Here is a 21,323-nt window from a genome sequence, read left to right as displayed (position 1 = left end):
TAAAATTATCGATAGGAACATATAAATCGATGGTGACAGTTCTCAACCTCGTATGTCAATTTTTAGATATTTTTTTAGTTGCCCTAAAATTAAAGAGAAATATGCATTTTGACTGTTTACAAGCTCCTATGTCGTTAATTCATGTATGGCCATCTATAAGCCAATGAATGAAATAACGACATAGGAGCTGTAAATAGTAAAAACAAATTATTTTTTCTTTAATTTAAGGTAACAAAACAAAATAGCCAAAAATTGACACAGGAGGTTGGGAACTTTCACCATCGAAATCTACGTTACATTACATACGTTCCCACCTTTAGATGTATCGGAGGAGTATGACAACTGCTACTGTCAGAGACGAGAGAATTTTATAAAAATTTTCTCTAAAAATTTTTATAATGTACTGTAAATGTGTATGTCCCTATCGATAATTTTACACCTCTACTAATTTCATCTCTTTTCTCTGTTCCTTAACGTGTATTGTTTTCCATTATTTGCGTTATTTTGCCGGTTATTAGCGCGCTCATCACTGTATAAAAAAATAAAAAGTAACAAAAGTGTAGAAGATATAAATGTAATAAGTAAAAGAGACTTTCAGTTTGTGGTTATGTAGACATGAGCCTCCGTTTTTTTTAAATATTGAATATTTAGTACCAAATTTTCGCAATAAAGATCTGTACAACTATTCGTAAATACATTTTTTTATTGGGGCGAAAGAAAATATAAATAAGGAGGAAAAAGCAAACGATTTAATAACTTTAATGACATTTTATATTCAATATGTGACAAACAGCAAATTGTTTAGAACAAATTTCACACTTATAAAGGCTAAATACTATATGTATTGTTGGGAATCAGCCACAATTTTACTTTAAAACTAAGTTTATTTGACGTTTAGATTTCCAAGTCTCAAATCGTTATCAAAATAGAAAACATTAATAAAATAAACAACTTTTGTTTTTGTTGCTTGGTCAAAAAGTTCTAATAATTTAATTTTATCTAATTCAGACATATATTATACATTTTAAAGTAGATGCCTTTAAAATGATATTGCCAATATTTTTAAGCTGCGTTGCTGGGGCGACTATATTGTAAGATTACGTTACATGATTACATGAAGTCAACTTAAACTGAAGAATATTCGTCAGAACAATCATACCATGTGATTTGTCTTAAAAAAACCATATGTAATGATGACAGTAAAATTCTCCCGTTAATGACCTCATAGTAAATCATGAGGAAAAAATATATTATAGAAGTATTTGGTCTTACATTTATTTTACTCGCAAAATTAATTAAATAGGTATTGGCAATATCATTTTAAAGGTATCTACTTTAAACTGTATAATATATGAGTGGCTTCATATCAAAAACGGACATGTGTAAAAAACTTTAGTTAGTAGTGGTTTCTTATAGGATTTTTCCTGTTCTTTTCAACGGTGATAATAGTTTCCTTCAAACACGGACGAAAAATACGTTATCTCTAGCTTTAAAGTTAAATGTTTGTTTCAAAAACAGACTGCTGTTATGAAGGTTTATTTCAAAAACGGACATCTCCCCAAGAGCCCAATGAGAATGCTGTATTGTGACCACATGACTGCGAAATCAACAAATCAACTATAACTATAGGAAGTGAGATTGTACAAAAAAACTAATTTATCTCAATTTTTCTCGAATGACACATGTCATGGGAGACACATGAGGCCACTCATATGTCTGAATTGTCAATATGAATGAGACAGATAAAATTTAATTTTTTAGCAAGCAACAAAAACAATTTTTTTTAATTTATTAATGTTTTGTATTTTGAGAACGATTTCCGAATTGAAAATCAAAACGTCAAATAAATTTAATTTTAAAGTACAATTGTCGCTTATTCCCAAGAAAAATAGTAAATTACAAAGGTGCAACAAGAAAGTAGCTTCAGAACAATACTTATAAAGCTCTTATAATTGAGGGGGGTTAGAAGTAAAAGGGTGTAAGTGCACTTTTCTAAAAACATGCTCGAAGTACAGATTCGCATACTTAAATGGTATTATAACTTGGTGGTAAAAGGATTCAAGCATAATTCGCCCTACAGTTCGCCATTGCATTTAATTTAATGAATACAATTGCAGTTTGCATTGGTAGTAAACGGGTTTACCTGCGCTTGAACCGTTTTACCACAAAACTAGCTTTAGTATTATGTAAAAAAACAAGTAGTAGTAAACGGGTTTATGTGCGCTTGAATCATTTTACCACAAAACTGCCGATTATCTCAGAACTATCAAAATTGCACTTATCCCTTTTACGTCTGACTCCCTCAATTGTCTAATGGTGTCTTTTCAAAGTTCAATTGACTGGTTTTAGTAAACTGTTTAAAACAAATTTCGCACTTGTAAGGCTTTTCGCCATCATATGTGATTTTAGAGTAAATGCTAAAGTAAACTGCTTGAAACAAATTTCGCACTTGTAGGGTTTTTCTCCAGTGTGAGTCACCATATGTGATTTCAAATGACCGGCTTGAGTAAACTGTTTATAACAAATTTAGCACTTGTAATGCTTTTCTCCAGTGTGTATCATCAAATGTTTTTTCAAAGTACATGCCAAAGGGAACTGCTTCAGACAAATTTCGAATTTATGAGATTTTTCTCCAGTGTGTGTTCTCAAATGGGATTTCAAATTACCGACTTTATTAAACTGCTTAGAACAAATTTCACATTTGTGAGGCTTTTCTCCAGTGTGAATCATCATGTGTGATTTTAGAGTAAATGCTGCAGTAAATTGTTTCAAACAAATTTCAGATTTATGGAGGCTTTTCTCCAGTATGTGTTCTCAAATGTGATTTCAAATTATTCGCTTCGGTAGACTGCCTCAAACAAATTTCACATTTGTGAGGTTTTTCTCCAGTGCGAGTCATCATATGTGATTTCAAATTACTAGTTTGAGTAAACTGTTTCAAACAAATTTCGCACTTGTAATTCTTTTCTCCAGTGTGAGTCATCATGTGTAATTGCAGAGTCCTTTGTTGAGTAAACTGTCTCAAAGTTCACATTTGTGTGGTTTTTCTCCAGTGTGAGTTATCATATGTGATTTCATAATACATGCTGCAGTAAATTGTTTCAAACAAATTTCACATTTGTGAGGCTTTTCTCGAGTGTGTGTTCTCAAATGGTATTTCAAATTACTTGCTGTAGTAAACCGCTTTAAACAAATTTCACATTTGAAAGGCTCTTCTCCAGTATGTATTATCGCATGTTAATTGTTTTAAACAAATTGCACACGTGTAAGGCCCATTTTCAGTTTGTACTTTCATATGTTTACTTAATGTTTTCTCTTCAATGTTTCTACCCAAATTTCCTTCTTTATGAGATGAATGTTCAGGTGTTTTCATCATTTTCACTATGTTATTATTGCGTAAACAACCTAAAATATAAACAAAATGTACACATTTTAGTATACAGACAAATTTATTTAGACACTAATGAGCGATCCACAATTATTTTCATCAAAGCTATCCAAGCACTAATTACGTATTTCTTGTTTTAATATGAATTTGTTAAGCATAGAAGCAAATTAAGCAAATATTTACATTTGAGTTTGACACCCCGTCAATGTCAAACTTTTTTTTTTGATACACTGCATCTTTACAATCTACTCTATATAAAAAGTAATAAGTAAATGGTATGTAAGTCAATTAACATGAGTTAGGTACCGTCCAGTGACGGTTCTCTAATTATTATTGTGGTAGGTCGTCTGGCCATATTCTCTTTAGTCTTCTTTCAGCAAGTGGTTGGGTGAATAAATTATTTATCAATTCGTTGGTGTGATCAGTTGTGCGATTTTTATATTTTATTGAACGATTTTTTATTAAGTCCTTGATTAGTGGGATGTCCAGATCATTGTGAAGTGTCTGGTTGGATACGTACCATGGAGCTTTACTTATCATACGGAGTATTTTGGACTGGCATGTTTGGAACATCTTCGTATTTGAAGGTTTACTGCAGCCCCATAGTTCTATTCCTTATGACCAAACTGGTATAAGTATAGCTTTGTACAGAAGAAGTTTATTTTCAAGAGATAACTGAGACCTCTTGTTAAATAGCCAGTTCATATTTTTTAGTTTAAGGTCTAATTGTTTACGTTTAGTTTCAATGCGCGTTTTCCATATGAGTTTTTCATCCAGATGCAATCCCAAGTATTTTACAACTGGTTTGATGGGAATCGGAGTATTATTTATAGAAACTTGATGACATGTAGATTTTCTGGCTGTAAAAGTAATTTGTACTGATTTGCTGGCATCAACATTTATTTTCCATCGCTTGAGCCAGTTTTGTAATTGGTCTAAATGATTTTGTACTTTTTGTGATGCTACATTAGGGTCGACATCCACTGCTAAGATTCCCGTATCATCAGCAAAAGTAGCTAAGAAGGTATCTTTTCTGGTTGGGATGTCGGCTGTAAATATCAGATACAGAAATGGGCCAAGAACGACACCCTGTGGTACGCCAGATTGGCTGATGTGGTAATTTGAGAAGTTGTCTTCAATTTTGACTTGGAAGTATCGGTCAGTAAGATACGATTTTAGAATAAAGTATAGTTGGTCTGTTAGGTGTAATTTCAGTTTATAGAGTAGACCTTGATGCCATACCCTATCAAATGCCTGTTGTATATCGAGAAACACTCCAGCGCAGAACTTTTTCTCTTCAAGAGTTGTTTTAATTATATTTACTATTCTGTGGCATTGTTGGATGGTTGAGTGTTCACGTCTAAATCCGAATTGGTGTTGTGGTATAATTTCGTTTATCGCATGGGGACAACTTGCTCGATTTTATGTAATAGTAGCCGTTCTAATACTTTCGACATTATTGGGAGTAGGCTTGTAGGGCGATATGAATTTGCTTGTCAAACTAAATTTTAAATTAGGTATTAATAAAATATAACTGACATTTTTGATAGGTAGTGAATTTAATTAGTACCTATATAAAATAAATAAGATGTTTAAAAATACAATTTGAGTATATTTTGAAAGCAATAATTTATTAACAACTTCAAAAAGGTTCCCTACACCTCGCAGTAGAAGAGAACCGGATTATACAGGGTGTAACTAAAATACAGGTCATAAATTTAATCACATACTCTGGGACCAAAAATAGTTTGATTGAACCTAACTTACCTTAGTACAAATGTGCATATAAAAAAAGTTACAACCCTTTGAAGTTACAAAATGAAAATCGATTTTTTCCAATGTATCGAAAACTATTAAAAGATTTTTTATTGAAAATGGACATATGGCATTCTTATGACAGTAGCATCTTAAGAAAAAATTATAGTGAAATTTGGACACCCTATAAAAATTATTCCGAGCTGCCGTTAACAAAATTACTATAGCCAATTTGATAGCCAACGTTCGATAATCGAGCACGGCACATGAAGAAGAAGATAAAAATTTTATGGGGGTTTAGTTCCTTTAAACCCCCCCAAACTTTTGTGTACGTTCCAATTAAATTATTATTGTAGTACCATTACTTAAACACAATATTTTTAAAACTTTTTTGGCTCTTAGTACTTTTTCGAAAAGTCAGTTTTTATCGAGATATTTTGAATATTTGTCAAATCCACCACATATTTGTATATGGTTAAGTACGATTATGGAGACTTGGTAATAATATGAAAATTTATGTATGATTTACATTTTTAGGTATATTTTGAACCGTATTAAAAAAGAAGCCATATCTCGATAAAAGTTGCCTTCTCGAAAAAATACAAAGAGGCAAAAAAGTTTTAAAAACATTTTGTTTAACTAATGGTATCGCAGTAATAGTTTAATTGGAGAGTACACAAACATTTGGGAGGTTTAAAGGAACAAAAGCCCCATACAATTTTTATGTAAACATATTAAAAAAGAAGCCGCAACTCAATAAAAACTGCCTTATCGAAAAAATACTGAGAGCCAAAAAAGTTTTACAAATATTGAATTTAACTAATGGTACCACAATAATAATTTAATTGGAACGTACAGAAAAGTTTGGGGGGGTTTAAGGGAACAAAACCCCATAAAATTTTTATGGGGACCACAAATTTCACTATAATTTTTCTTTAAGATGCTCCTGCCATAAGAATTCCGCATATCCATTTTCAATAAAAAATCTCTAATAGTTTTCGATATATTCGAAAAAATCGATTTTCATTTTGTAACTTCAAAGGGCTATAACTTTTTTATGTGCATATTTGTACTAAGGTAAGTTAGGTTCATTCGAACTATTTTTGGTCCCAGAATATGTGATTTAAGTTATGACCTGTATTTTTGTTACACCCTGTATATATTAAACAAGGTTTGTACGAGTATACGGCCTCTCCTTTAACGGGAGTATATAATAATAAATGGACTATTCCATCTATTGTTGACGATTCAAAACACTTTACTATATATACTTCATCAGTATTTAACTTTTTTGCCAAATTGAAAAAAATATTGGTTACCTTATTAAGACAGTAATTAAAAGCTTCTTGCAACTTTAGAATACATTTCGAGCATATATCGCTTTTAGTCATCCTTGAAAACCATTTTTAATAATAAATTTCTATCCGCTGTGAGCTCGTACGTAGAGGGGATATTTACAAATTCTCGAGCGCCAGTAGTGGCAAGTCTGTAAACGTTTACCGGAAATTTGACATAAATGTCAAAGTGATTAATGTAAAATTAAAATTAAAAACATTAATTATAAAAAATATTAGTTGGTCAAAGCTGTGGTATATATTTTTACCTTAAATATACTTACGTTTTAAATACTGAATTTAAGTTTTTTTAATGTTCCGTAATATGTAATTACAATTTAATCTAAAAATCTTACCGCCATCTACACGATAATTGTGAAAGTATCCGAAGTAAGCAATTCATATTTTATCAATAGAACGTCAAAATGATTAGCAAAATCTTAAAAAAATCGATTACAGTTTAATTAATTTTTTGCGTTGTAAATGTTAAGCGATAACAATTAAATAATAAATTTAAAAATTACCGGTGAAAGATAATTCCAGTAATCCGCTAGGAGCGCCACCAGCGAAGCTCAGAGCGTATACTAAAACTTGAAAAGTCAAAATTGACGTAAACTGACAAGTATATCTGAACATAGTCAAAGTTGACGTAAACTGAATTATATCTTAATTAATCATAGACCTGCACTGTACACAAGGACATATCTGTCCTTCAGAGCCCACTATGATAACAATAATTTTGGATCACTGGATATCTTTATCCAATACTCATATCTAGAGAGCGGAATATATGCAAAGTGCTTATAGATGCATATATTGCATATTTTCAGACAACAAACACATTGCATATTTAAGCTAAACACGATTTATTTTGCATATTTTAAAAATAAATTATATAAAAGTTTAAAATTTTCCTCTTAGTTGGAATTTTATAACTTCGATATGAACGAGCTCGTTATTTATCTATCTATCGCTCATTATTATCTATCTGGACTTTCCCATTACTACCTGAATTTAACAATTATGGGTGTTCCCAGAAAAATATTATTTTATTAGCGTAGCAAGTCGTAGGTACCTACCTGCTTTTAAGGGTCTAATATTTATTTTGTCAGTTTCCGGCCAACATTTGTTTAAAGTAAACGTTGTATCGTATTTAGTGTTTTTGAAGTGATTGATATATATTAAATTTAAATATGTCTACCATTCAAAAAAGTGCTTGGATAAAGTGTTTTCCCGAGTTAAAGCTAAGTGGAGACAAAGTATTTTGCAAGGCCTGTTCCAAAATCGTAAGTTACATTCATTTTCACATTTCATTTTTTAAATGAGGAACTGACAAACAAAAGCATCATGTCCCACAAAAGAAATTTTTCTGGAAAGAGTGTTTTTATTCGACAAATTCGACTTTTACTTCTATAAAGACGGACATAGAGAGAAGCATCAAAATACAAAAATCCATCAAATTGTAGACAATTCCGCTTTTGTTACTTACGACTTGGCAAATTAGTTTACTGCCTAAATTAAAATATTGTCCTATAACATCAGTAGATGTAGAACGAACTTTTTCTGTGTCCAAACACGCTTTTAGTGATAGAAGGCAAAAGTTGCTAGTTGAAAATTTTGAAAAATATTTGATTATAAATTCATACTATAATTTAGATTCTTAATTTAATTATAATATCAGTTTTTGTGTGTCATTTCATTTGATTTTATGTGAAAAATAAATATGTATTAAACATAAATGTAGGTTGAATTTTTTAAACATAAATGTTTATATTTAATATATTGTTTTATTTTTGAGTATTTTTAATATGCATTTGCATATTTAGACAAATTTAGAAAAAATACCTGCATATTTGTAGTAAAAGTAATGCATATATATGCGCATATTTTGGTAATGTTATGTTGCATATATTCCGCTCTCTACTCATATCACTAATCATAAAATTTTATTATCAGAAATATACACCAAGCTCTCTTTTCTTGATATTAATATTAGTCCATTCTTTCACGGTTTTTGCTCTAAATTTTAAAGAACCGCTTGGATTGACATGAAATTTGGCATACGTATAGCTTACATGTCAAAGAAAAAAAGTGATATTATGCCGATGTGTGCTTTTGCCCTGGGGGTGACTTTCACCCCCTGTTGGGGGGTGAAAAAATATATGTCCAAAATAAGTCCGAAAATGGGTAAACTGACTAATTTTAAGTAACTTTTGTTCTATAGAGCTTTTTCGCCAAGTCAACACTTTTCGAGTTATTTGCGAGTGAATATGTTCATTTTTCAACAAAATAACCCTATTTTTAGACGCTTTTTCGCAAATAACTCAAAAAGTAAGTATTTTGTCGAAATAAATGTTCCTAGTAAAAATATAGCTTATAAAAAAGTAAAAAAAAAATGGTGTACGCGTTAGGTCTCTGGATCTCGTAGAACCGGAGTTATAGCCAATGAAAAATAGATTCATATTCACCAAATTTCAAATAGAATATTTCGACGTGAAATATCCAAAATGTTGGGGACTTGGTCCCGCTATTGATTGCACAATGAATGTAATTAAAGCCAATATACTTTTCAATTTTTATTGTTGTAATAAAACTAACAATTACAACATAAACCAACAGAAAAGTCCCAGCGACCTGTTTTATAATTGACTGTTCTTCGCGACGTTCTAAAACAGAATGAATACAATAACTATGATCTTGACGTTCTACGCAGTTTAATAATTACGCACTATTTTCTCTGTTAGTAAAGTCAACATTTTTTAGGAACGATTCTTAACATATTCCCCCACCTTGAAATATTATTTCAATAAACATAAAGTTAAACAATTTATAAGACAAGTAAATCCCCAATTGGACAAACAAAAATGAATACATAACAATGATTACATATAAATGAGTACATAAAAATGAATACATAAAAATTAATACATAAAAAAGAATACATAAAAAAAAAGAGTATATTTTCTTAAACATTGTCAATTGGTAAGGGACATAACTTTGAAATTGATCGCTTATATTCGCCATTTACAGTTTGAATACGCGCAACCCGCACTTTGTTATCAGGGCCGACATACACTTCCTGTACACGTCCCATCTTCCATTGACAAGGAGGAAGATTGTCTTCCTTCAGCACCACCAATTGTCCAACTTCTAAATTTGGTTTTTCAGTAAACCACTTAACCTTCTGCTGCATTTCGGTAATATAGTCCAAAGACCACCTCGTCCAGAAGTGCTGTTGAAGCATTTGCATATGTTGATACCTAGATAATCGATTTATAGGTATTTCTCGTACATCAGGATCCGGTAATGAGGTGAGTCGTCGTCCAATAAGGAAATGAGAGGGAGTAAGGGACTCAAAATCATCAGGACTTGAGGACAAAGGACATAAAGGTCTTGAGTTTAGGACAGCTTCTATTTGAACTAGAATGGTATAAAACTCCTCAAATGTAAGATTACCATTGCCCAAAATTCTTTTTAAGTGTTTTTTACAGGACTTTACCCCCGCCTCCCATAGACCACCAAAGTTTGGAGACTTGGCTGGAATGAAGTTCCAGTTAATACTTTCACTACTGACTGAATTTGTTAAAGACTGTGAATAAGACAATAAAAAATCTCCCAATAGTTTTAATTCGTTATTTGCCCCAACGAACTGGGTACCATTGTCGGACAAGACCTTTAATGGTTTACCCCTACGTGCAACAAATCTACGAAAGCACGCGATAAACGCCTCTTTTGTCAAGTCCGACACCAACTCAATATGAACTGCTTTAGTAGAGCAGCATACAAACAGACATACATAACATTTTGAAAGTATAGACTTTCTCCCATACTTATTTTTAATTTGGAATGGACCAGCATAGTCCATCCCCGTTACATAAAATGGAGGTGATGGCGTTACCCGATCTTTAGGTAAAGGAGCCATTATCTGAGACAGTGGAACTGGCCGGGCCTTGAAGCACTGCACACACCTATGAATGGCATATCGTACCAGATTCCTACCACCAATTATCCAGAACTGTTCACGGATTGAACTCAAAACGGCCTGAGGACCAGCATGTAACAGACGTTCATGTTCCCATTCAACCAACAACTTTGTTAATGTATGCTTAGAGCTTAATAGAGCTGGATGCTTCTTCGCATACTCCAAACTCGACAACTGTAGTCGACCCCCTACCCTGAGGATACCATTCGCATCAAGAAATGGACTTAACTTGTGTAGGGTATTATTAGACAACAATTGCCCTTTACTAGACAATTCTTTAATCTCTTGCGAAAATGATTCCTTTTGCGCCAACTTAACCAAAATATTCATAGCATGTGTTAACTCTGCAGGGGTTAAAACACCCAATACTGTCTCTTTATGTGAAAGTTTTGTAAAATATCTTAAACAATAAGCCAAAGACCTTTTTAATCTAATTATGTGACCGAATATATGAAATGGAAACTTATATATGTCCTTAGCATCTTGACAGGTTCCAACATGCACTCTAGTCTCGGGCATATCACTAATTGGTTCAGGAACGGACATAGGCCATTTTTGCTCATCCAACATTAACCAATCTGGGCCATACCACCATCTTTGACACTCCATCAGTTATGATGGAAAAATACCTCGAGATATGATATCTGCAGGGTTTTGATCCGTCCTAACATGTCTCCACTCTTTTGGGTCCGTTAATTCCTGAATTTGGCTTACACGATTTCCCACAAATACCTGAACATCACTGGGTGACATTTTCAACCAACTCAACACCACAGTAGAATCACACCAAAAGACTGTTTTTCTAAAGTTTATAGTCATTGCTTGTTTTGCCTTAGCTACCAGCTTACCTAATAACAGGGCTCCACATAGTTCCAGTCTAGGAATAGTTAATCTTTTTAATGGTGCCACCCTTACCTTTGCACACAACAAATGTACTGAAGTATCTCCACATTTATTTACACTTCTCAAATAAACACAACAACCATAAGCATTTATAGAAGCGTCACAAAAGCCATGAATATCAACCACTGATACACCAGAACATACTACCTGCCTAGGAATTGCTAACTTATTTAATACAATGAAATCCGATTTTAATCTAGACCATTCACCATCCAACTCACAAGGTAATGACTCATCCCACTTCAAATCCAACTTCCACAGTTTTTGCAAAATAATTTTGGCTAGAACCACACTAGGTGCGACCAGCCCCAACGGGTCAAATATTTTCGATACATCCGACAGAATATTTCTTTTTGTGTGCCTTCCATCTTCAACTGAAAACTTAATTTCAAACAACAATTCATCTTGCTTAAATTTCCAATAGAGTCCCAACGTTTTGTTTTGTTCTTTCTCTCCAAAATGTACCTGATCAACCAAGACTGAACTGTCTAACTTCCGTTGCACTTCTTCATCATTTGATACCCACTTCCGTAATTCCATACCTCCAGCTTTTAGTATTGACACCATCTGGGTACATAATTCCAATAATTCCTCTGTTGTCTCTGCTCCTGTTAACACGTCATCAACATAAAAGTCTCTTAAAATTACTTCCGCTGCCTTAGGATACTCCCTTTGACCATCCATACCTAACTGTCGCAAACACCTGATTGCAAGATATGGAGCTGACCTCGTTCCATACGTTACCGTGTTCAAGGTATATTCTTCCAGCTGTTGACTAGGTGAAGTTCTCCAAAATATCTTCTGCAAACACCGTTGATTATGTGATACCCAAATCATTCGGTACATTTTTGCTACGTCTGCACACACCACCTTAGGATGTTGCCTAAATCTCAACAAAATCAACAAAAGATCTTCCTGAAGCTTTGGTCCAACATGCTGAATATCATTAAGAGACACGCCCGTATTTGTTTTCATTGAACCATTGAAGACAACTCGCAACTTAGTAGTGCTTGAATTTTCATTCAACACTCCATGATGAGGAAGGTAATAAGCTATTTCACTTTCTGAAGGTTCTGACACTGACATGTGACCCAGTGATATATATTCATTCATAAAGGAGCCATACATATCCTTCAGAACGACATTTTTCTCTAACCTTCTTTCCAACGCTAAAAATCTATTCTTAGCTTCAAGTTTAGAATCCCCCAAATGCTCCAACTCTCCTTTAAATGGAATTCTAACGATAAATTTACCATCTTTTTCTCTCTTGGTATTTTCCACAAATATACTCTCACACTCTAATTCACCAACAGACAATGACTGCCTCTCTTGAGGAATTTCTTCCACGGCCCAAAATTTCTCCAACTGATTTTGAATGTCAACTACATTTAAATTACACATAGTTGAGTTATACGTCTGTGGATTCTGCATCGGTCCAGCCAGTATCCACCCCAGCAATGTCTTCTGCAACACGGGTTGAAACTCAGATAATTTAATCTGTCCCACACAAAGAAGACTATAAAACATCTCGGCACCTAGTAACATGTCCACTTTACCAGAAAATCCAAATCCAGCATCAGCTAGCGGTAAATGAGGGGGTATATCTAATTGAGATATATTTAGATTTTGACTAGGTATCAAACCACAGATCTTTGCCACAACCAAACATGAAATTGTTTTCTGAAAATTATTATGCAATGACTTAAATGAAACCATACATCTGCCACTAACACCAGAAGACTTTTGATTGATACCAAAAATTCTGATTGTGACTGTATCTTGTTGAAGTTCCAACTTACCAGCTAACTCAGAAGTAATCAGGTTTGGCTGACTCCCAGAATCCAATAAAACACGACATGTTTGCCATGAGCCATCCTTTGCCATCACCTGTACTAATGCGGTTGCTAATAGTATTTCTCCTGGTACCTCTATCCCATTATCCAAAACAACCGACCCAACATGCTGTGTAACCTCTAACGCCTGTGAAGAAGACGTTCCAACTTGCAAACCACCACTATTACCAGCTTCTCCAGCTTTCGCTCCATCATATTCTTTGTTACCACCAGGTCGACCAACTTCCGTAGCTGTATTTGGTCTTACATCATAATGTAACATCGTGTTGTGTTTTTGTCCACATTTCCTACAGTTACCTGCTTTACAGTATTTACTTGTATGATTTGCCTTTTTTAAACAATTTAGACAAAGGCCCAACTTTTTTGCTTGTTCGTACCTCACAAAAGTTCTTAATTTCCCAAATTCCACGCAGTTATTAATGTAATGTTTATTTTTGCAATAATGACAAAACGGATCTTGACTTGTTACACTGAATGTATTAGTCTCTGTTAAGTTTGACTCTGTGTTCACAAATGATTTATGTCGTTGCCATTTATTATGTCCTCTGTTATTGTGGCTACCAGCGCTATGTTCCTTATTTTCCTTAACCTTTTTTGAATTCCTCTCAATATTCTTTAAAGTATCTACCCTTTCATTTAAAAACGTTTTGAATTCATCCAAAGTAGCCACTTTTCCCTTTGGCCGCTTTTCCTCCCAACATCTAAATGTAATGTCGTCAAATTTTTTTTGTTAGGCAGTGTATAACTATTGGATCCCAATTTTCCACTGAAATGTCAAGCTTTTCCAACGTTAACAGGGTTTCTGTCATAGTATCCAACATATTTCTCAAATGATCAGCTGACTCCTTTACCATATTTGGAAACAACAACAATGCATCTAAATGATAATCAACCAACATGGGAGTATCGTCATACCTGTCACACAAAAGTTTCCAGACAATATTATAACTAACTGCTGACGTTTGGCGCTTCTGCAGAACTTTAGCGGCATCACCCTGTAACGCTCGCTTTAAAAAATGAAATTTTTGAATATCAGGAATACTTTTATCATTGTGGATAAGACTTTCAAAGCAATCTTTGAACTCTAACCAATTTTCTACAGAACCGTCAAAATTTGCTATCGGAATTGGAGGTAACCTAATCTTAGCCCCCCCACCATATACGTCACTGACCAAACTTTGATTATCATTAGCATTACCAGGATATCTACTGTCATTCACAATCTTTCTAGCTTTCGAAATAATTTTATAAAATAAGTTTTCAAAATTTATTAATTCAGACTCTCCATTATATTTGTCATCTAAAACCAACATTTCTTGTTCAATTTCTTCAAATTCATCCAACAGTCTCTCCGCTCTAGATAATCTACTTTCAAATTCAATAAGAAATTGTTCGTCATTAATTTTCCCCTCAACAATATTACTACTATCTACAAATTTTGTAAAAATAGTTAATTTTCCCTTAATAGTCCCTCTCTTTCTTACTAAACCTTCCGTCAACTTATTAATAATAGAATTATAGTTTAAACTTTAAAAAGAGTAAACCCTGTACTATTATAATTATTAAACCAAAACCAACTAGTTCAAATATATTGGGAATATGTTTATGTAACAGGAAATAATAAAAATATAAGGAAATGTTAACGACTCACCAATCTCCAATTTTAACCAGCTTTGCACAAAACAGTTGTAAAAAGTCGATAACTTCATCAGCATTTGAAATCCATAAAACCATAAACCATTAAAATTTTATTACCATCCGACTTCGTTTGGACCACTTATTACCATCCGGCTCGAAGGACCACTTATGTTGGGGACTTGGTCCCGCTATTGATTGCACAATGAATGTAATTAAAGCCAATATACTTTTCAATTTTTATTGTTGTAATAAAACTAACAATTACAACATAAACCAACAGAAAAGTCCCAGCGACCTGTTTTATAATTGACTGTTCTTCGCGACGTTCTAAAACAGAATGAATACAATAACTATGATCTTGACGTTCTACGCAGTTTAATAATTACGCACTATTTTCTCTGTTAGTAAAGTCAACATTTTTTAGGAACGATTCTTAACACAAAAAATTAAGCACTTTTTGGGGAAAACCTATTATAACTTTTTTATAGTGTTTAGAAAAAGCTTTATTTTTGTTTTTACAAAAAGTTTCTAGCATTAAAGTTAAGCAAGTTACGCTCAAAATAAAGTTGGTCCCTTTTGTTTTTTCAAAAAAAAAAAAAAAAAAAATCGGGAAGACCACCCTCTAATTAGCAACTTAAATGAAATTAATCATTACCGCTCCACAAATTATTTTACTTATGTTGTGTTTATATGATCTGTAAGTTTCATCGATTCAAAGTGCTTATTTTTGAAAAAATTTGGTTTCAAAGTAAAATTTTTAAAAATTTAAATTTTGAAAAATATGCTTTTTTTCAAAATAACTTAAAAATTGTTAGATACCAAAAATCTCGAAAAATAAAAAAAGCAAATCTCGAAAACAGATTTGCTTTTCTAAATATCATGTATTTTTTTGTTTTTCTGTTAGACAAAAATTGATTAAGATTTGGTGTTTCTAAATTTGCATACATTCGTGATAAGTGACTCGTTCAACCCCTTGTAACTACAGCCCTTTCAATAATAAGGACTTTGAACCGATGAAACTTACAGATCATATAAACAATATATACACGAGTCAAGAAACTTGTGAAGTCGTAACGATTAAGTTCATTTAAGATACTAATTAGGGGGTGATTTTCTCGATTTTTTTACCAAAACCAAAAGGGACTAACTTTATTTTGAGCGTAACTTGTTTAATCTTGATGCTAGAAATTTTTTTTATAAAACAAAAATAAAGCTTTTTTAAACACTTTAAATAAGTTGTAATGAGTTTTCCCCGAAATGTGCTTCATTTTTGGTTATTTCACGTTAAAGTATTCCATTTGGAATTTGACGAATATGAACCTATTTTTTATTAGCTATAACTCTGCTTCTACTAGGTGTAGAGACGTGATATATACACCATTTTTTAAAAAATTTTACAGGCTATATTTTTGCTAAGAATGTTTTTTCGACAAAATACTTACTATTTGAGTTATTTGCGAAAAACCGTCTAAAAGCGTGGTTATTGTTAAGGCAATACGTAAAGTAGAGAGAGATGATTTTCGTTTGGAAGCTAATGACGATCTGCTGCGGCGAGGGGTTGAAATGCAAGTCTCAACAATAACCTGGAGTTTCCAGAAAGGTCTACATAAATACTACTTGAATTTTAAGTAATCAGTAGTACAGGGGCGTAACTAATTATTTTAGTGAGCCGTGTATAATATATTTATTGTACAGTTATTTTGTTGAAAAAATGAACATATTCACTGAGAAATAACTCGAAAAGTATTGACTTAGTGAAAAAACTCTATAGAACAAAAGTTACTTAAAATTAGCCAGCTTATCCATTTCTTGACTTTCTTTGGACGAATATTTTTTCATCCCCAAGAGGGGGTGAAAACCACCCCCAGGGCAAAAGCACATATCGGCACAATATCACTTTTTTTCTTTGACTTGTTAGCTATGTGTATGCCAAATTTCATGTCAATCGGACTATATGGGCCCAGGCACTGACGGTATACCTCCTTTCTTCTTAAAGAAATGTAGTTTTAACCTTTCCAGGCCATTGTATCACATATTTAACTGTTCCCTGCAAACTGGTGTTTCTCCAGATTACTGGTAAGAAAGTTGTCTTAAGCCTATATTTAAAGACGGGGATAAGTCTCTTGTTAATAGTTATCGTCCTGTTAGCATCCTTGGTGTGATACCCAAAGTGTTTGAGAGTCTGGTTTGTGACTTTTTAACTCCTTTACTCGAGTCTAAACTTAACGATTTAGACCCCATAAATCTACTGAGCTGAACTTATTACCTTATGTAGATTTTTTTTAGAAACAGAATAAATTAGCGAATAAGAGCAATAAAAAGAGAGCATTGGATCAAGTTCACAAGTGACATGGATCACGACATCTATGGCGCACAGAGAAATGTTTGGATAATGCTAAACAACAGAAAAAACCAGTAAATGAATTTGTACAGTCAAAGGGGATACCAACTGAGACATGGGGAAAATATTTCAGAGAACCCTACAAAGGTGAAGACGCCAATGACAAACACGATTACAAAACAGAAGACAGGTATATCATTAAAGAAACTGAAGTAGAAGCGAGAATGAAGATCTTAAAGAATAGACGATCGCCAGGTACTGATGGAATACCGAACGAACTGCTGAAATTCGGCGGTCAGAAACTCACTAATTGTCTCACAACATTGTTTAATAAAATCTTAGAGAGAGCAGAGATACCACAAGATTGGCACACCAGTATCACAATACCGATTTTTAAGAAAGGACAAAGATCATGTCCGGACAACTACAGAGGAATAACTCTCTTAAATACGACAATGAAGTTATTCTCAAGGCATACTCAAGGAAAACTTGGAATCACAGATAAAGAACAGAGAAGAACAGCAAGGATTCAGAAAAGACAGGTCGACGACGGACGCAACATTTGTTATAAAACAAGTGAAAGAAAAGTCGATAGAATATAACGAACCCGCATATATTTGCTTCGTAGACCTAACGAAAGCATTTGACAGAGTCAGACTTAGCGATATAATAAAGAAAATGAGCAAAAAAGGATACCGGCAAACATTGTTGAAGTCATAAAACAAATTAACAATAACAACACGAAAAAAATTTAATCAAACAACACCACTACGGCCAACATACCAGGGGGAATCAGGCAGGAAATCACTACAACTAGAATACAGACTCGGCCACAGTAGAATCAGTATAGTGTGCTATGCGGATGATGCAGCCCTGATTGCAGAGGATGAGGATGACCTACAAAGACAAATTTATCGATTCTACCAAGCCTGTCGACGATTCAACATGAACATATCCACGCAGAAAGCAAAAAGCATTACCATTGCGAAAGATCCAATTAGATGCAAGCTCGTGGTAGAGGGGAAACCCATAGAACAGCTAAACCAGTTCAAATATCTAGGTGTAGACTTATCAAGTTATCATGACCTAGTCAGAGACCTAAGAGGACAAATTAACAAGCTTGTCGGGATGTTTGAGAGATGTGGTCTGGAATAACGCATATATGAGAATGGACAGCAAAGTTAGAATTTATAAAACTTGCATCAGACCTGTTATGACCTACGGCATTGAATCAAGAGAAGACACCAATAAAACCAAAAGCATGCTACGAACAGCCGAAATGAAGACACTAAGAGCAATAGCAGGGAAGACAAGAAGAGATAGAATACGAAACAACAACATCAGGGAACAATGTAGCGTGCAAGATGTAGTTAGATGAGGCAGGCAAAGAAGAAGAGAATGGTTCAGTCATGTAAAAAGAATGGAGGAGCACAGACTACCAAGAATTGCGCTAGAAGGAAAACCAGCAGGCAAGCGTCCACCGGCGAGACCACCAAAAAGATGGGAGAGATAGCTGGCGGTCTACCTTTCAAGAAATACTTCAACGTCGGAATTAGCAGATCGACAGATCTACAACAAGTATAAGAAAAAGAAGAAGATTTTCTGTTTGACTCCCTGGAGAAAGGGTATCAAATTAATACAATTTACACTGATTTCTGCAAGGCATTCGACAGGGTGTCTCATGGTATGTTGATCCACAAGCTCAGAATGATTGGTGTTGATGAACCAATGATTTCTTGGTTTAGCAGCTACTTGTCTAATCGTACGCAGACAGTAAAAATTGGTAATTTTCTTTCCAAAACAATTCTTGTTCCTACATGGGTTCCTCAAGGCTTACATCTTGGGTCTCTTCTGTTGTAACATTTTTATAAACGATATTCACAAATGTTTTTCTTTTTTCCTTTTCTTGCTGTTTACTGATGACTTAAAGTTGAGCTGTCTGATTAAAATCTCCCAATGACTGATAAACTTCAATATGAGCTAATTAACTTACTGGATTGGATTTTCTGTATAAGAAATGGGATGAGTCTGAATCCATCTAAATGTAAAGCTATTACGTTTTCTCGGTCTAGATCCCCATTCAATTTTGAATACAAGATTGGTCAGCATTGCCTTGACACTGTATCTTTCATCAAGGATCTAGGTGTCACTTTGGATGCAATCCTACAACTTTCCGATCACTTAAATAATGTAGTCAACAAGGCATTTCAGATACTTGGCTTTATCAGAAGAAGCACGCAGAATTTTACTGGGATTACTGCCTTAAAAACTCTTTATTGCTCTCTTGTCCGTCCCCATCTTGAGTATGCGTCCTGTATATGGTCACCTTTTAATGGTTTGCATACTGATACCTTATGTCGTGTTGAACATACATTTCTAAAACAGAATGCTTTCAAATTAAACATCTTGGACGACTACAATGATGCAGATTTACTTGCTATATTAAATATGTCACCCATTTCTATGCGTCTTAAGAAGAGAGATCGTATTACTTTTTACAATATTCAGCATGGTACAGCTGCTGCTTCTTCTTGCCAAACTGTGACTTCTGTGACTATGCCAAAGTTTTTGATTGTGCAAATCACATTTTGATTAAAAAACTAAATTTTTATGGAATTCCAGGTATTTCTTTGAATTGGTTCTAATCTTACTTGAATAATAGGAAACAACTAGTTAGAGCAAATGATACTGACTCTAGTCTCAAAAACATTGTGTGTGGAGTACCACAAGGTTTAATATTGGGTCCTCTCCATCCATCCAATGGCACTACAGCCCAAATCGAGCTTTGGCCTCCTTCAACAAGCTTCTCCAATCATTTCGATTTACCGCTGTTCTTTTCCATGAACGCGTTCCCAGGAAGTTCCTGGCATCCTCATCGACTTCGTCTTCCCATCTCTTTTTAGGTCTTCCAACAGGTCTTTTTTCCTGCATTCTTGCATTTAGCAATTTTCTGGGGATTCTATTCTCATGCATGCGGACCACGTGCCCTGCCCACCGTAATCTCTGCAGTTTAGTGTATTGTGCTAGAGTTAGTTCGCTATATTGCTCGTATATTTCTCTATTATACCTAATTCGCCAGTTGTTATTTTCACTTATTGGGCCCAGTATCCTACGTAATATTTTTCTTTCAAACACATCTAATGCATTGGCAGATTTCTGTGTCACCACCACCACCCATGTTTCGCAGCCATAACTTACTATGGGCCTGATTATTGTTTTATATACCCGGAGTTTTGTTTTCCGGTGTACGTCTCGCGATTTGAATATGTGGCCCATCGCGAAATAGACTTTATTTGCCAGCACAAGCCTTCTATTTATTTCCGGTTCTTCTTCATTGCTTGCAACCAGATCCATTCCTAGGTACGTGAATCTATTCACATGTTCTATATCGTCAATAAAGTGTTGTTGCGCCGGTCTATTTGATCTGGTTTGTATGAGTAGTTTTGTTTTATTTGTATTTATTGCTAGCCCTACTGCTTCTGCACTCTGTTTCAACTCATTTCAACTCAACGTATAGACCAGGGCGCATCTGTAAAAATATTAGTACATTTGGACGTTGAGAGGTGACTCAATTTTTTTTTGCAGAAATTGCTTGAAAATAAATCAAATAATAATATTTGAGTTATCCTCCCTCTCAAAAAGGTCCGGAACATTGTTTAAATAATCAAAATGTCAAAAAATGAAGGAAAAATTCGAGTTTTTTCTTCGTTTTTTGATTATAACTTTAAAAGTATTTATTTTCGAGAAAAGTTGTACTAACATAAAAGTTGCGTAATTAAATTTCCTACAATATAGAGTTGGTTAAAAATTTAAAAAATAGTCACCCTTGTTGCAAAATAGCAATAATTGCGAAAAAAACCATACAAAAACAAGTATTCGCATTTTACGTTTTTCAACCATTTATGCTACACTTAGGACCTTCATATTTCACCCAGAAAAACTTTATGATACAGCAAAACAATATTGTAAATTTCGTTAAGATCGATTTCATAGATTTTGCAAAATAAATTTTACAATCCAGCTTTCGCAAAAAAAATTCATTTTTTCAATATGTTACAGGACTAAAAATAAAGCAGATAGCAAGTTGAAATTTTTTTTGCTTATAGAAGTGTACTGTACCTTTCATTTG

At 33.8% G+C, this 21,323-nt stretch overlaps 1 protein-coding gene across 3 annotated transcripts in view; it reads right to left on the bottom strand.

The window, feature by feature from the left end:
* The window catches only part of LOC114340056 (uncharacterized), a 74,503-nt gene that overhangs the window by 10,847 nt on the left and 42,333 nt on the right, over positions 1 to 21,323 (bottom strand). Inside the window, exon 6 of one of the 3 annotated variants that reach the window (XM_028290776.2) lies at positions 805 to 3,405. The exons of the other annotated variants lie outside the window; for them this stretch is intronic. The gene's annotated coding sequence lies outside the window, so the exon portion shown is untranslated. Of the gene's footprint in view, positions 1 to 804; positions 3,406 to 21,323 lie in introns of those variants that run through there. 3 annotated transcript variants of the gene reach the window in all.

The sequence above is a fragment of the Diabrotica virgifera genome, chromosome 6 (genome assembly GCF_917563875.1).
Source record: "Diabrotica virgifera virgifera chromosome 6, PGI_DIABVI_V3a".
In the NCBI taxonomy this organism is placed as follows: domain Eukaryota; kingdom Metazoa; phylum Arthropoda; class Insecta; order Coleoptera; family Chrysomelidae; genus Diabrotica; species Diabrotica virgifera.
Note: the sequence above shows the minus strand (reverse complement) of the source record. Positions and strands in the feature narration are given on the sequence as shown.